The following is a 13,777-nucleotide window of genomic DNA, read 5'->3' on the forward strand; positions in this document are numbered from 1 at the left end:
TTCAGACAGCGGCGGCTGTCTAAAGCTACACGGGCCGGAGAAGCCGCTGTTGCTTCTACAGACAGCGGCGGAGGGGAGGTAGCGATCGCTACACGGGGCGCTTCTCCGGCCTGTGTAGCGATCGCCACCTCCCCTCCGCCGCTATTTAAGTAGAACAATGACTAGAGCCGAATTAAGTTGTAATTTACCGGAGATGAAGTGTAGACTGCAAATTATGTCGTAGTATGATGGCTCCCCCAGTCCATTGGGAGTGTCTGCCTGCGCTCTTTTCATTGAAAATATCCAATTCTTTCTTCTTTCCTCATCCTTCGGTAAACGACAGAAACGTACATCCAACGATTTGGAATGCCTCTGTGTGCAACCGGGAGCACAACAAGTCGTAGGCATTGTTTAGATTCCAAAAATAAAGAACTAAAAGTACGCTCTGATTCACCCGTTTTGTCATGTAGTAGACGGGCTGTCAGGCTAGCCTGCCCACCAAGATGGAGGCGCGCACCCCCGATCACGTGACTGTGACGTCAGATGCAAGGGGTCTATTGCTAAAGCAGTGTTTCCCGCAGCGCTATCTTGGCGTGGCGGCCGCCACGCCAAACTCACGCTACCGCCACGCCAACATTCCAAAAAAAAAAAAGTGCCGTTAACACGCGGTTTGTTGGTGTTGCTTTTGCGCGTGCGTGAATGGCAGGGAAAAAAACACATGGATACCCCCGCTCCGCGAGTCTGTCCGCGGAAAACGTGTTTTATCCGCCCCCCCCCGCTCCGCGAGTCGGTCCGCCTCGCATAAGCAAATTCCTGCGGGAAACACTGTAAAGTGTTACTTTTACATTACTTTTGGGTGTGTATCCACCAATTTAGATGTTAAACTTTCATAACAGCTGTCTTAATGCAAGAAACAAAACCCTTAAACACATGAAATAGCAAGTAACTTTAAAAAACTAAAATGGTTTTGTTAACTTTTCACATTAAGCCGGATTAACAGCTAGTAGGATACCTTTGATTAAATTGGTATACTAATGTTTAAACCAGGGGTGTCAAAGCTGCGGCCCGCGAACGATTTAGTCCGGTCCGATGGCCAAATGCATTATCATTATCCAACGGCTGTATCTCCTCGCTGCATCGAGCGATCTGCACCAGATTTTTTGTGAGCCGTGGGGGAGCGCTGCCGAACACGTTCGTGTGAATCGCCCAGTGGACGGGCATCTGCGGTGGCGGGCGCCGGGCGGTGCGCAAATCCCAGCGGTGGCCAATAGGCCAGAGCGGCGCTTTGCTGCGAGGGCCGATCATCACCGCTTGCGGTTTTAATTGTAATTATTTCTTTAAAACATTTAATAATGGCTAAATTGGATAGAATATGACAGTTAAACATTGATTTAAAAGTATATATTTGTTATATGAATAAATATTTGTAGCTGATTAATTGAATACTATTGAATGTTATTGAGTAAATGTCTTGTTGTTTTGTTGCATTTAATGACACACAGTTTTATAATATTAGCTACTTTTTGGTCCAGTATTTATTTAAGTGAGTCATTAATTTTTTTTGTATGTATTCTAAATGTTGGCAGGATTGGTCCTCCATACAGCCAGAAGAAAACATGCGACCCTCTTTCTAAACAAGATAAACCAAAAAGCGTTTTCCGGGGGAATTTTTCCAAGCACAAAGAAAAACTTGACAGTTTTCTGGGGGAAAGCCTGCAACGAGTTGTGATGAAGAGGAGGAATCCATCAGCTGCTGAAAACGGCTCCTAAACTTTAGCTCCATCCACACAGTTAGCATGAAGAAGGAAATCTCCAAACCTGATGGGTGCAGCAGAACTCTGGGCTGGAAAACATCCCCCATCATTGGTGTCTCCTCTGCTGCGTCCTGCCGCTCTTTGAGCTCCTGCTTCCCTCCAGTTTCTCCGCTGTGCCTCCAGCTGCTGGACTTCTTTCCAGACTTCATCACCTGCAGCAGCTGCTGCTCTCTTTCAGCCTCACCAACACTCCCGCTTCTGGCCTCACAGCAACACAAGGACAAAGAACCCGGAAGAGATCGAACGCTGGCTGCGCTGTTGGATAATGAGGCGACATAAAAGATGGCCGCCATCTTGGTGAGGTCATCCTGCAAACAGCACCTGGATGCCAGAGGCGGATTCTCAGGATATCTCATCAACTTGTTTGTAAAACGAAACACAATTATGTCAAGGTTGCCTCTTTGCTTTAATTTAAATGTTGTACTTAAAAATCTAATAAATTAAATAATTAAGCTTGGTTTTGTATTGTTTTTGAGTCATTCTATTAGAATGGGTAACATTATACACTGATATTTTCACGTTTTACACCCAAAAGTATTGTTTTTATGTATATCTTATTACATTAGGGATATATTTAACTTTCAGAAAAAAACTTTCTTTCATCTCAGGCATTAGTTTCCTTTTAGTTTTGATCATTAAAAAAATAAAAAAGTAAATGATTGGGGGCCCCAAGCAGCCGCTTAGTTCCCTTATGCCTCCGGCCAGTGTGTGTGTCTGTATATATGCATGAATGTGCCTTTTGTTTCATTAAGTTCATATTGTGAGTGGGTTCCACACCTCTTTAAAGACTTCCACATGGCGCTTTGGAACGTTTGTGGGGGTGGAATAAGTTCAAGGACTTCATCAAACAGGTACCAGTGAAGATCATCCTGATATGGCCAGAAGAAGCGCTTTGACCCAATACCATGCATACATTTGACCTGGACACGTGTCTCTTGTATGTTTAGAATGATACCTGGATACAAATCATCATCATATGTGAGAATACAGCATTTACCAATCAGCTGTGAACTTTGCCACTGCTTTGTTTTCCTGTATTTCCCTCAGCAGCTGGCTGTGATGCAGCCATTTCCATCTTCTGTCTGAAACTGAAACACTGGCTGTTGAAGCACTTGCAGATAAACTGCTGACGTGTTGAACTCATGCAACTTGCATCCAGAAGCATCAGTTCTCCTGGAGCCAGAGTAATGAGCTGCTGGATTCTCATGGTTCCAGGAGCAGCCGCTATCTTTGGCATTTCTCCATTGCTTCTTCAACATCTTTTCACAAAGAAGAGTTTAACTCTTGTGTTTGCTTCAGACAAGGTCCTGAATAACTCTTCTGCATCTGGGATGTCACGGCCTTTTGCCACCATCTTGTCAGCTGCTCTTCTTAAGGCTCCTCCAGCACCATCTGCTCCTTTTCCATTGACATTGTTAGGAAGATGTTCTGTTGTTAATACAGACAGGATTCAAACTTGGCATCAGTAAAAGGTCAGGCTGTCTTTTTCATAGCCTTACTAAATCTGGAACTGTCCAATCTACCATAGCAGGTCTGAGATGGTAGCATGTAGGGAGTGTTTGCTACCCTGTAGTCCTGCAGCTCGGTCCATTAGTGGCCTGGCTGGCCAGAACCACGCTGACCTCCACTTAAGGTAAAAAATTAACTGCTTTATTTTGGGCACAGGCTGCAGACACCATCATCCCAGCTCTGCTTCAGGAGAAGCTCTCCCAGCTGAATGTACCTGACTCCACCTGCAGGTGGATCACAGACTTCCTGTCTGACAGGAAGCAGCAGGTGAAGCTGGGAGAGACACTCATCTGCACTTTTGCCTCTAAAGTCAGAGAGAAGAGAAAAAAGGAGTCAGTTCCAGTTGCACTGAGCAGCTGAGCAGATTAGTAGATTGTTGGTTCCTGTAAAAACTAGACATCCATGGAGAAATCAGCAGACAGATCCACATGAATAAAGCTAGAAAGTCAGATCAAGGAGAAAGGCAATGGTTTAATCCAGAACACCAGACACTAGCCTTAAGCAGCATAGCAGTCATTTTAACAGCAAACATTAAAAGAGGCCAAAAGCTTCAATTTTAGCACATTTGGAAAGGTTTGCCACATGAAAGTGAAGCAGAAAATGCCAATTGTCCATGTGGTCAGCTGTCTTTAGTGTGAAATGTAGAATCCTAAAATGCTGTAAAGTGAATAGTGGAATGAAGGTAAAAAAGCCGAGGTAAAAAAGGAGGCGGTGGAAGGAAGCACATCTAGCATCAAAATGTGAGTCCCATCTAAATGACTGAGAGATTTAACAAGGACTCATCCAGGAGGTCCCAGAGGAAGCAGAACAACATGTGAAGCTCTGCAGGACTCACTGCCTCAGTTAAGGTCAACAATTAGAGAGAAAGTGGAAAAATGGCCTCCATGGGAGAGGTCCAAGACCAGAAGCACTGCTGAGCCACAAGAAGCCAAAGAGCCAAAAACATCTGGATGATCATCAAGACTTTTGGGGAAATCTTCTGGGACTGATGAGACAAACTGGACCTTTCTGGAAGGTGTGGCTCCGTTCCATCTGCTGAAGAACTAGGACAGCGTTTCAGAAGCACAACATCAGGCCTACAGTCAAACACGGTGGTGGCAGTGTGATGGTCTGGCTGCTTCTGCTTCTTCTGGACCTGGAGGACCTGCTAGAACTGAAGGAAGCAGGAATTCTGCTCTGTGACAGAAAATCCTGGAGAAGAAAGTCCTGCAAGCAGTTCTGGACCTTAGACTCAAGCTGACTGAGGTTCTGCAGCAGGACAATGATCCAAAGCTCAGCAGCAAAGCCAGGGATGAAGGTTGTGGAGTGGCCTAGTCAAAGTCTGGAGCTAAAGCTGACTGAGATGCTGTGGCCTGACCTTAAACAGGCTGTTCATGCTGGAAAAGCCTCCAATGTGTCTGAATGAAAAAGTTCTGCAAAGCAGAGCGGGTCCAAACTGCTCCAGCTGATGGAAAAGACTGATTAGCAGTTATCAGAACCACTTGATGGCAGCTGCTGCCGCCAAGGCTTGAAGCAGAAGAAACACAAGAAGGACTCTAAAACCACTTTCTGGATCTACTCAGGTTCTGTTTGTCTGACATTAAAATTCATTTGATGATCTGAAAAGTTTCCATGTGACAAAAACTAGAAGAAATCCACCAAATTCTTTAGATTTCTGTGTAAAACGTCTGAAGACTGAGAGCAAAGTGGAAGCAAAGTCAGATTGCTGCTTTGTTGCTCAAAGGTTGGCAGTAAAGCAGCTGATTCTGATTAGTGCGGATGAAGCCTCCAGCTGTCTGCCCTTCATCCTGCTCCATGCTGCCATCACACAGGAACAAGACACCAAAGATCATGTGAACTCCTTGGCTGGAGGCAGAGACTCATCCCTAACCTGGAGGCAACAAAATACAGCAAGTCCTTTCTGTCAACTTTGAATTGACAGCTTGATGGATTCAAAATGTGGCCCAGATCAAATCCATCATTTCTGAGCCTAATTTCAGACCTTCTGAGCCTTTTCTCCCTGATGCTCCCCCACATCTAACTGCAGCCCTAACCGTGGCCTTAGTGGCTTTTCTGGCCATTTTAGGAGACACATGGAGACAAAGGAGCTCATCATGGTGAAGTGGAGCAAAAGGAAACTAGTTGTTTGTTTCTAGGTGGGAAAGTTTTGGAGAATCTCTTTCTGCTGCCGTTCTAAAGGCTTTCCAGGAGGAATGTGATCTGCTGGCTTTCAGTCCACAAACACATCAACTAACTTCTTGGTGATCTCTTTAGTTTTCAGCTTTAAAGTTGATTCAAAGCTGTTAAAGCTGAAGAACATTTGCTCTGATGCAGCAATGGAGAAAATCCAAGCTTTTCTTCTTGGACTCTTTCAAACTAATGAGTCTTCAAAGAAATCTGCAGCACATTTCATCTTGACTTTTATTAGATGGAGTTATTGAGGGGGAAAAAGTTTCCACTAATGAGCCTGGATGTGCTGCTTTGTGTTGATCTGCCAAATCAAATCAGCAGAGTTTGTGGTGGTCAGCTGCTAAAAGGACTTTAATGGGCTGTGAATACTTTAGCCTGTAGGGGCCTGTAGTGGAAGTCAGTTTGCTAGCAGGACTCTGCAGCAGCTGATGGATGTTGAGCAGCTGATGTGTGGATGAAAAGCCAGAGAAAATGAAGGTGCTCAGCTTTGAGAAAGCTGTGAAAACTTTGCTAGCAGCAGAATTTGCTGCTGCTGCTGCTGTATTTTAGGAAGAGAAGAGCTGCAGCTCTAGCAGCCCTAATGTCAGAGAAAAGTCCATCTTTAATGCAGCAACTAGAAATCTCTGCTGGTGGCAGTCAGAGGAAGCTGCAAGCTGGCAGCTTGTAGAATGGCCAGCAAAGCAACATGGAGGGAGGCTGTGAGAAATGTTTCCATCCTTCAGCTTTTCTAGCCCACTTGCAGCAGCTCAACATGAAGCCAGATGGAGATTTGGCCAAAGAGCCGAGCGCTTGTCATTGTTGATCATTTAGAGATCAGACTGTGAGGACATGACAGAGCTGCAGTCATCAGAGCCCAGCAGAAAGCAGCAGAAGCCAGAGAAGAAGCAGCAGCCATGCTTGTGTTGTGGATCAAGGTAGCGTGCTCCATGTTTGGCTCATTAAAGCAGAAGCTTGACAAGCAGACAATGGGCCACTACTGCACTTTACAAGTTTACAGTCCTAGCAGAGTTTCCTTTAAAGACCTTTGGCTTCCAGGCGCTTCTTTCTGGAGGAGTGGCACCCTGGAGCGGGTGGGCTCAGGAAGCCCACTGCAGCTTGGTGACTAGAAGCCACTTTCTAGCAGGGACTTCATCTGTGCTGCTGCTGCTGCTGCTGGCTTGGCCTTTAACTTTTTCATCTGCAAAGCTGAACAAGGATCAGATGTGCGCTGAGTCTGGACTCACATCTTGACTGAGAACGCTGCAAATGCTGCGCTGAAAGCACAACTTTGGCTCTTTTCTGGACCCAGGGACAAGATTTGCTGCTCAGCGCTGAGCCTGACCTACATGCTGGGGGGGGGGGCAGCCAGCAGTCAGCAGCCAGCAGCCAGCAGTCAGCACGCTGCTGCTGGCAGGAAATGAGGGAGCAGAGGAAGGAGGCAGCCTTGTGGAGCCGCTCAGTTCCCAGAACACTGCTGAACTCCCTCAGAAGATAAGGTGGTGGAAAGGAGAGACACAGCAGCTCCACATGGCAGCTGCAGACGTTTCCCTCAGCCACTCATTCACTGATGTCCACCAAATGCCCATAGAGTTCATCTTAGGGCCCAACAGCAGAGAAGCCATCCAGCTCCATAACAGAGGTCAGAGGTCAGAGAGGAGCCAGGTCTCCCTGATCACAGCATGCTGCACCCCAGCTACTCCTTGATACGCAGCTCCTCCACCTTCCACTTCACACAGCGTGTGCTGCACAGCAAGACGCTGGGCTTTGTCCCTGTGGGCTGCCGTACTCCTCCCCTTCTACCTGTCCTTGGTCCAAGCCGTCCTGATCATTGTCCTTCCAGCGCTTCTTCAGGCAGCTCTGCAGGGCCAAGGGACACAAGTGATCTCTGCAAGAAGTAGAAAGTGGAAAAGTTGGAGCCTGCCGCATGCAGAAGTTTGAAGAATCAGTCTTTGTTGCCAGAAAGCCGTAGTGCAGGAGCAAAAACACACAAAGACAATGAGTGCAGAAGAGCAGCTGCAAAAAGGCCTGAAAGAAAGTGAAAAGAAGAAAAGAGCAGCAGCAGCAGCAGCAGCAGCAGCAGCAGGAGTCCGGGTGGCCAGCAGAGCAGCACAGCCACAATTTTCCATCTCAAGCCATGAACTTTAAAGCCAGATAGGATCATGTTTAGCTTTGAAGGGCTCCACAAGCCATCAGAATCAAAGCAGAAGCAGAAGCAGGAGCTCAGCTACTTTTAGCTACTTTGTAGACGCCATTCTGGGAGAAAGAAGACTTTTCATCCACTTTTTTCCACTCTTGCTGCTCATGTGCATTAATGCGCCACCATGAAAGACGAGGGCAAGCTTCTGCTTCTGCTGCTCACACGCTGCACTCTGGACTCGCCAGCAGAAGAGAAAACAGACTGTGCAATAGTTAGAAAAGCACTTCTCACTAACTTTGCAGCTGCACACCTTGCAGAGGGAAAAAGGCAGGAAAAAAGAGGCAAAGCAGCCACTTGTTCCATCCTCTGATGATTAGAAATGAAAGCAGGAAAATCTGCAAAGGATCCTGTTCTACGGCTGCAGCTTCTAGCTGCTAAATATCTGCAGCCACTTTGGCTTCAGCAGCTTGTGGAGAGCAGCTCTAAAGGAAACTTGATTTTCTGCTGGAACTTTGCTGCTTTTAGCAGCTTTCTGTCCTCCAACACTTGATGCTCAGACCACAAGCTTAGCTCTGCTTGCTCCCAGCTCAGAGGATGAAGGACGTTTGAAGGTCAAGACGTGACTTTATGCACATGTTGATGCAAATCAAGGACTATTGTGAATTTAGAAGGAGGAGGAGGAGGAGATGGCTGGTCTTGATGACTCAGCATTTCTTGGATCCTTGCAGGGAGAAGAGCAGCAGTGTGTGGAAGATGTTCAATGTGCTGTAAGCAGACAGAGAAATGTTCTCTTCTAGATGTGGCTGACTAGAGGCAGCCTTCCAGAGCCACTCCCCGACTGAAGCCTTTCTGCAGCTTTCCTTTCTGCCTAGCCTTGGCTCTCTGTGCTCCTCAGCCTTGGCTCTCTCTCTCAGACTAAACACAATCAGGAGGGATTGAAGACTTTTGCTCTGCAGGCTGGCAGCACACAAACTTTTGGAACTTTTCTATCTGAGCAACACATGATTGATTTGCTCCTTTAAATAGTCACAGTCATGCTGGGCTCTGGGAGGTCAAAGGTCAGCTAGGTGCCAGCAGGGAAATGCTGATGGCCAAGTTGCTGAATCTTTGCAGCTTTTCCATCTTTTTCTGCCTGCGTTCAGTTCAGATGATCTTTTAGTTGCTTCCTGCAGAGATGTGAACGTTCCACCATGATTCCTGTCTGATTCCAGCAGAGCAGCAACACACATGATGCTTTAAAGCCAAACTGAAGAGGCAGATGCAGACAGGAAGGATTGCTGGCTGCACTTAGTTGCTGTGGACAGCAGGTGGCGCTGCTGCTGCTGCATGGCCCACAGAGGGAGAGCAGCAGCGCCACCTGCAGGGACACATGAAGAGCAGCCTGAAGCTGAGCTGGGAGACATGAAGCTTTAACATCTGCTGAACTCTTCAGCTCCTCTTTCCCTCACATCTGGCCTGAAGCAGCTTTAAGGTGGAAAACTGCTGCAGCTGGAGGAGATTCAGCAAAACCAACATGTTGCTTTGCTTTCTGGGCCACAAGCTCCACAGGAGGCTTGGCAGCATCAAGGTGGATGAAGAAGAAGAAGAAGAAGAAGAAGAAGAAGACTTTTTTGTGTGACTTTTAACAAAACTTTTATTACAAAAGGCCAAACAATTAAACAATTGAGTTAAAACCAAGTGTCATTTACATAAAATTCTTAAATAAGAAGCTTGTTAAATTGAAGTTCTTTTCTTTCAGACACTTCACATAAAATCTTTTTAAAACCCCACAACTGCATAAAATCCTCCATGTTCTGCGTGGCTCTGTGGAAGTGAAACTCCAGCCTAATTCTGGCTTTAACGTTGCACTTCCACAGAGCCACAGCATCAAGGTGAGGTCCTCCCTGCAGTCTGTCTCTACGGGACAAATAAATAGCCATCTTCGCCTCACTGATTAAAAAGTTTAAAAGTCTGGCCTTTGCCTTATTATTTTTATTTTGGCACACTCCTCCAATAAATGAAGAAGTAGTAAAAACAGTGCCAAAAAGACTAAAAACTTTTGTTAAAAGGCTAAAAATGGTCTTTAGTCTGTTACAGTCCATAAAAACATGAAAAACGTTCTCAGACAGACTGCAGAAAGGACACTCATTTAAAACAGCCCGATTAATAATGGATAAAAAAGAGTTTGTGGCGATGGCACCGTGTAAAATCCTCCATTGGAGATCACCAGTTCTCTTTTTAATTGGAGGCTTATATAAAGTCCTCCACTGGGGTGCTCTACCAGCAAGTCTATCAGTCCATACACAGACTGCGCGGTTCTCAAAGTGTCTTCGATTTATCACTTTGGAGCAAACTCTATAAACAGTTTTCTGGTCCATAGTGGATAAAACCATCTTCTGTGGGTCCAGGCTGGAGAGCAGAGGTCCACTTCTCTCCGGGAACCCAGGATCCAGGATCAGGCCAGGAAAGGAGTCCATCGGGTCTGGCTGGCTCTGTCCCTCACAGTAAGCACGGAGGAGGCTCCTCTCCTTGGCCGACATCTTTTCCTTCAGGAGGTCCAGGAAGCGCCGCACCAGCCTGGCAGACCGTACCCCCATCACGGAACCCATGGCCTCGACGTTGGAGAGGGACGGTCCTGCAGTCTCCACCAGCTGTTTCACGGTTGTTATCTTTGACCGGCGCAGCGCCTCCGACAGCCCTGGTCCAGCGCCGTCACACACGTCCAGCCTGGACCCACAGATTAAAGGCTCCTGTAAAAGCCAGTGCAGAGAGTTAGTCGTTTGGGATGGCTTTAATTTAAACAGGGTACATGATTTAAAAACACCCTGATAAAACCTAGGCAATCCCCTTAACTTTAAAAGATTTAAATCAGTTAAAAACAGAGCCGCATCCAGCCCCAGGTTATTTACACCTCTAAAAATGCAGCTGGCCACGTCCCTCCACACTAAGTCAGAGGACCCTGCCAGGTATTTCTGAACAAAACGTAATCTAAAAGCCACTGTTCTCCAGGCTAGGTGGACAAGGCCCTGGCCCCCCTCTTCTCTGGGTAAAAACAACACAGACTGTGGCACCCAATGAAAACCGTTCCAAAAAAAGTTGACCATTTTTGCTTGTAAGTTGGCCAACAAACCAGACGGTGGGTCTAAACAGGAAAGTTTGTGCCACAGCTGAGATGCTACAAGGTTATTTAAAACCAAAACCCTTCCCCTGTATGACATGTGGGAGTGTAGCCATCTCCACTTTTCTAGTTTACATTCTATTTTCTGTTCCAAGTTTTCCCAGTTCTTTTTTTCAATGTTTTCATTGCCTAAAAACAGACCGAGATATTTAAAACCATCTTTTTTCCATAAAAGTCCCTGAGGGAGAACCGGGAGCCCTTCACGCCATTCGCCCACTGCCAGGGCTTCACTTTTCCCCCAGTTCACCCTCGCAGAAGATAAAACAGAGAACTTAGTTGTTATCTCGTTCAGTATGTCGACATCTTGCTGGTTTTTATTAAAAACAACGACGTCATCAGCATAGGCAGATAAAACCACTCTACTATTAAAACCAGGTAAAACCAAACCATGAACAGTAGAACGTATCTTTTGAAGCAGGGGTTCCAGGGAGAGCGCGTAGAGCATCCCGGACATGGCGCAGCCTTGGCGAACACCTCTACGCACCCTAAAAGGAGCACACAGACCACCGTTAATCTTTAGCATACTCTCAATGCCACTGTACATCACCTGGATCTTGGCGATCAGACCAGCGCCGAACCCGAACCTCTCCATAGTTTTCCACAGGAAGCCGTGTTCGACGCGATCAAATGCCTTTTCTTGATCTAATGAAATCAAGCCCGTTCTTAAACCCAATGAACCGGAGACCTCCAAAACATCCCGAATTAGGTAGACGTTATCTACCATGGACCTGCCGGGGACGCAGTAGGTCTGGTCCCGGTGGATGACCTGCTCCATAGCTTCTCTCAGCCGCGTTGCCAAGGCTTTGGAGAGGATCTTGTAGTCGGTGAAGAGGAGAGACACAGGGCGCCAGTTCTTAATGTCCTGCAGATTCCCTTTCTTGGGCAGGAGGGTGATGACTGCCCTGCGGCACGAAAGCGGGAGTGAACCAGCGGCCAAACTCTCATTATAGACCTCCAGTAGGTCTTCCGCCAGGATGTCCCAGTAGGCTTTGAAAAACTCTACTGTAAGACCATCGATGCCTGGGGCCTTCTGGCCCTGCATATTCAGGAGGGCTGTATGGAGCTCTTGTACCCCCAGGGGGCGCTCCAGTTGTACATTGGTCTCCTCAGAGACCTGGGGCAGCCCCCCACAGAACTCCCCAAACAGCTCCTCATTCTCCTTATACTCACTCTCAAACAGAGAGGAGTAAAACTCAACAGCCCTCCTCCTGATCTGGCCCGGTTCACTCACCTGCTGCCCTGTGTCAGATAGTAAGGAATGGATCACCTTCCTCTGCCCGCGTTTCCTCTCCAAGCTGAAGAAGAAGCTAGAGGGAGCATCCATCTCTGTGATGTTCTGAACCCGAGACCTGACCAACACGCCTTGGACTTTAGACTCCAGCAGGTTGGCTAAAACTAGCCTTTTGGATTTGAGAGCTTCAATATGCTCTCGATTTCCTGTGGACTCACTTAAATGTTCTAATTCCACTATATTCATCTCCAGATCTCTGATAGATCTGGTGACGTCACGAGTGACATTAAGAGTATGCTGTTGACAAAGTTGTTTTATTTGAACTTTTCCATGGTCCCACCACTGCCTTAGACAAGTAAAATCACCCTTTCTTTGTCTAAAAACAGTCCAAAAATAACTTGTTTGCTGGCAGGAAGCTACACTGTGAGGAGGAATTGTGGACTTGTTTACCTGGCATGCTGGGAATTTACCAGTTACAGCCACCTGACCAGCCTCTGATCAACATTCAACGTGGATTGACACTCGCTGCTGTTTTGCCTATAAAGACATGTTTTAAAGACTTAGCTGAACTTTCATTGGTGGCACCATTTATGGGATGCAGTGCAATATTGTAGTGGCATTGTATCACTGTTTTACTCATATTGATTTAGTTTTGTCTGTCATTTAGGGACTGAGGCTACTGTGGTGGCAGTGGTGAGCCCTGGTGGCCCTGGTGTTTTGGGTTGTGTTGTGTTGGAGCAGCCTTTGCTTGTGTTTGCTGTGTTTCTGTAGTGTCCAGGGTGCTCCCTTTTCTCCTCACCACTTTCCCCCATTGCTAAGCCTCGGTTTCATTTAAAATAAAAAATTATACTCAATTTTCACTGTTTAAACATTCAAGTCCAGGTTATTGTTGAATTAAACCTCCTGAAGTTTAATAAAGTTTTGTAGACTTTTCTATATCGTGTCTCATTTCCAGCAGAACTTACCTGGGCCCTTATTACCATTTTCCTGGAGTTATCCCAGGTGGCGCTGTTGGTTTCCCGTATTGTAAACTTTAACATGCGTGTTTCAAAGTAAAAGAAAATCCCCCCTCAGGTTGCCACATATCTAAGGATGGATATATTATTATTGAGGTTTTTACGGCACTAGTGGCTGGTTTCTCAGACAGTGGGCTGACAGCAAAGGGGCTACCAGAGAGGGCAGAGACATGCAGCAAAGGACCACAGGTCAGAGTCCAGCCTGCAGCAAACGCCTAGAGGACTAAGGCCTCTGTACATGGGTTGTGTGTGCTAACCACTGTGGCACCCAATCACGCCCATTATTCTTATTTTTATTACAGCCATATGCTTTGATCTATTATAGAGCTGCTTGCAGAAAATCAAAGCAGTCAATTATGTCCCTGTAATCAGACACTCTGATCCCGTCTCCTCCTCACACACCTAAGGGTAACTTAGAGTCACCATTTAACCTAACAATCATGTTTCTGGACTGTGGCAGGAAGCCAGAGTACCCAGAGAGAACACCTGCTTTACCTGGGTTCTTCCAGGTAAACCAGGTGTTGAAGCCAGGATCTTCTTGCTGCTAGCTAACAGAGCTACTGACTGCAGCACTGGGCAGCCATTTAGGGCCAGTTTGCTGTCAATGCAGAGATGAGCAGAAAGGAATCTAAACCTTGTTCCACACAGGTAGACTCACCTGTCCTGTGAGAAGGGGCGGAGCCTCAGAGGAGTCAGGTGTGATGAGATCAGGAGAAGCAGGTCTAGTCAGGTTCAGACTGCAGTCACTTTAGATCAGAGCAAAGAGAAGAACCTGGATCAGGGCGG

The sequence above is a fragment of the Fundulus heteroclitus genome, unplaced genomic scaffold, assembly GCF_011125445.2.
Source record: "Fundulus heteroclitus isolate FHET01 unplaced genomic scaffold, MU-UCD_Fhet_4.1 scaffold_68, whole genome shotgun sequence".
NCBI classification, from domain to species: Eukaryota; Metazoa; Chordata; class Actinopteri; order Cyprinodontiformes; family Fundulidae; genus Fundulus; species Fundulus heteroclitus.